The sequence below is a fragment of the Geospiza fortis genome, unplaced genomic scaffold (assembly GCF_000277835.1).
Source record: "Geospiza fortis unplaced genomic scaffold, GeoFor_1.0 scaffold7, whole genome shotgun sequence".
Taxonomy (NCBI): Eukaryota; Metazoa; Chordata; class Aves; order Passeriformes; family Thraupidae; genus Geospiza; species Geospiza fortis.
The window spans coordinates 3,244,118-3,248,314 of record NW_005054344.1 but is presented as its reverse complement, the minus strand read 5'-3'; positions in this window follow the sequence as shown (position 1 = coordinate 3,248,314).

The window sequence follows — 4,197 nt, the reverse complement described above, 5'->3', positions numbered from 1 at the left end:
ATATCTAAAACCACGCAAGAGAACTGTATGTGTAGGGTTTTTTTTGTCTTTTGTTTTATTTGTTTCATCTATCTACTACTAAGCATATGTAGTAGCTTATGTTAGCATAATGTTAGCATATGTTGTAGACTTACAGACATAGATGGTAAAACTTTGTCATAAATAATGATAGATTAATTTTTATGGATTGATGTTAAGCAGAACCACAAATCTTTCCTAACTTCTTTACCTTATTATTTTGTTACGGGAAAAAAAAAGAAAAAAAAGGCAAAAAAAAAGCAAACAGCTGATACCTTGATACTTGCTAATACCCTCCTTTATATACAAAGTAAGTTTGTCAAGCTATTAGCTGCAGTCTATCAGTTTTCCTTCTCTAGGCATCAACTGGCCCATGGCAGCTTTTTCCACTGTCCAATGCAATCACATAGCAAACTCAAGCTCTGCATCTGAGTTTTGCTCTCCACAGGCTAATTCTTCAACCGAGACACCATTTGTGTATCAAAACAAAAGGGCAACTCTGATTAAGGTGCAGTGGCAGTGCTGGTCCAGGCAGTAAGCACACACCCTGCTGCCCAGTTCCTCTGTGACACAGCGGAGCCTACACGTTTCATGGGCCTTTCTGCCCTTTAATCCTCCTGCCTGTGGATTCTGGGATCCCTTTCAAGAAGCAGGACATGCAGCTGGTGTTTCAGAGCCTACAAAGTAAGGTCAGTTGAAATGTTGATGTTGAGTTTGATGTCTGCAGTTACTGAGAATATTCAGTACATCCTGAATGCACCTTCAGTTCAGGTGCAGGAATTTACCTCTGCAATTCATCCTCAGTGATAGGGACGAACAAGGCAGACCTCCCCCAAAATACTGAATGATTAGTTTTGATACGTATTTTATTTATAAAATAATTTTGTCTGTCCTGTAGGGGTTCGTTGGTACTTACACAGTGCTTTTGATCCACCTTGTTGAAATTTTTTTCTCCACATTTAAAGGAATCAGAAATTTAAAGAAAAATATTGAGAATCTGTTACAATTAATGTTACCAGAAAACTAATTTTAAAGGAAGATGCAGAATCCTAATTTGAGAAGTGTGACAGTTCACAGACTTGAGAGAATTTTTGTATGTGAAGAAAATATATTTGATATTTTATATAGTATTATATGCTGATCATAAACATTCCTCTAGTTACACATAGTAAGCACTAAATATAGCAATAGCTTCCCCACTTTTAATTCAACACTTTCTGTAGTCAAAAAGAACAAGATTAATACTCGTGATTAACATTCTAAATTCTCAAATCTATGGAAAGATGAACATCAATATATTAAGTAGCTCAATTTCAGGAACAGTCAGAGAAGAGTTTTTGTGTTCTTTCCCTGGGCTACCCCCACAGGGCAAATCACTACTTCAGCTGAAAGTAGCCACTTCACAAAAGTACAATCAAAATAGTCTGTGTGTGCATATATATATATTTACATACACATTCTTGTCTCGTGGAGTTTTTTCTGTTGACTGACTTAATAAAGCATACAGTGTTGGAAATAATGGTTTGGGAGGAGGGTTGGTTTGGTTTCTTTTTTCTTTTTTGCTTTGTGATGAAATTATTTTGAAAATGGCTTTAAGAAAAAAAAAATCTCCCAAAAAAGTACTGCTGAATAAATTACAATTACATATGCAAATATGATTACATTTGGCTGCAGGACTGAGTATCAAATTACACTGAAAATGGCTTTTTAAACTTGCAACTACAAGCATGCCCTCAGGCTGACCCAAGAGTCCTTTCATTTCAGCACAAAGCCATTACTTTGCTGCTAAGTGCCATCCATTACAAACCTAAGATCACATGCAATTACAATTACACGCTCATTTAGATGTGCAATTGCTCATTTTTACACGTGCAATATTGATACTGTTTATAGTTTAATAAATGTTTTCTGCTTTCCTGAATCATATCTAGTACAGGGAACAAGAGTGACTGTGTCACTTTCTGCAAACTACAGCCTTTAGGAGCACAATCAGTATGTTAAAAAAATTATTTCCCTGATTATTCTGGGAAATAATAATAATATTAATAATAATAGTAATAATAATATCAAATAGAAAATTAATTATTAAAACTAATAATAATTATTATTAGTTCATCAAATAGAAAATCCAGTTGCTTTTGGGAAGGTTTCTTTTCCTTACATATAAGCATTTTGTTCACAGAGCTACAAAATCCTTTAATATTTATATTTTGCAACATATAGTAAGTCTCTCTTGGCTAGACCTTCATTGGCCCTTCAAATTAATTTCTGTATATATCAGGTGTTTGAGAGAACACTAGATTATCATCATTTAAGAACATAAACAATACCAACCAAACAAAATAGAAATTTTCAGTGGTGTAATTGCCAGCACCAGACAAACTGGGAGACAACTGATAGGCTAATGTATTTTCCACTTCCCGCAGTGGGGGGCACGATTCTCTCCGGGCACGGGCGAGGCTGCTGAGCAGAGCAGGTTGCTGGGATCTGGCGATGGCTGCAGCCCATGCGGGCACTGCCAGCTCTCATTGCAGCGTGCGGGGTGATAACTGCTCCTGCTGGCATGGCCAGCCTGACAAAACAGCCATTGCCAGCCCCAATATTCTCATCTTCCCAGCAAGCTTTCAAAATACCTGGCGCACTCCTTTTTTTCCCCTGTATTTTTGTTCCTCCCCCTTCTCCTTGCCTTACAACCCAGCAGCAACCCAGTTTACAGCCCCTATGAAAAACACGTGTGGTTTTTTCTGTTTAGTTCATCCTTAGCATATTTAAAGATGCAAAATACTGGAACAATACATACTGCTACATCTGTAGGTGATACCATTTCAGTATGTCAAGAAGGGTAGTGTCGATCTTGTGTAAATCTGGTTTGCAGCACCTGACACGCTTCTTTCAAAAAGCACAACAACCCCATAAAAAAAACATACCTTTATTTTAGTTGCCCCATTGACTTTCCCATCAGTAACAGTTCTGGAGTAACAGCCAGAGACATTTAATATTTATGGACACTTACATATTAATAATTTATAATTAGTTCTTATGTAGCTAAGGGAATGGTTGATAAGAATAGGAGAGCAACTGTTTTACATGACGATCTTGTAAGAATGGATGGCGGGGTCAGAAGAAACAGGACATGTCTGAGTATAAACTAATTCACTTGGGAGAAATTACTTTAAATCAGACCTTAAACAGCAGCAAATGGGTTAGTAAGTATGCAGATTGCTGCATCAGTGACTGTAAAGAGAAGGCTGATAGCACATCATGCATGAACAGCTCAGGAAACCAACTGGAAGATGATGTATTAGGAGAGAAGACTGTAGGAGTGTGACATCTGTATATAACAGCCACTATTTCAGGGACAGCTTCATCTCTGAATACCTAAGTCAATAAAGTTCAGAGACTGTAGCAAAGCAGAGCCAATATGGTTGATGGAAACAACAAAACAGTCTTTATAAACTAGCCAGGTAAATCTTAACATTGGATATTAATAATTAGTTGCTTGTTATTTGTGTGGTTATGTACTTGGCGTTACCTTCCTACTCTGAACTTCTGGAGTTCTTAGTAGTAGTATATGAAATACATATTTTAGAAAAAAAATCAGCAAAAACTTAAGGACTTTTCATAAATATTGCAAACTTAAGTAAGGTGAAGTCTAGCAAACTAACATCAGGGAACTTTAGTGTGTTCATTGCTACTGTCGATTACATGTTGTGAGCAAAAAATGAGAAAAACTCTGAATTTCCAAACCATACAGTATGCCATCACTTCTGTAACTGAGAAGCCAGAGGCCATTCTCTCGTCCCTCCTGCTCCCTGCCATGAGGGCAGCTTTCCAAGGCCTGCAAATTGCCCTTCTCTTTCTCAATGAGGTTAGCTGTAGAGGCCTCACAGTTGTGTTCAGAAGTCCCTTATTTCTCCCAATTTCCACTGTAAGGCCCTGACGGGACATGGCTCCGTTTGTGGGACAGAGGTGGAGACACCTTTATCCATCTCCAGTCCCTCTCAGGTCTAACCCCAGAGGGAGCTGGGCAGCAGCACCTCAGCTCGCCTCTCCTGCTCCCGGGCAGGGCCTCGTAGGGCAGCTCTCAGGTGTGCCCCGCTGCCCTGAATCCCCGGGGGCTGCGGGAAGCGGAGGGAAGCGCCGCCTCAGCCCCGCGGAGCCCCGGCCGTGCCCGGCCCG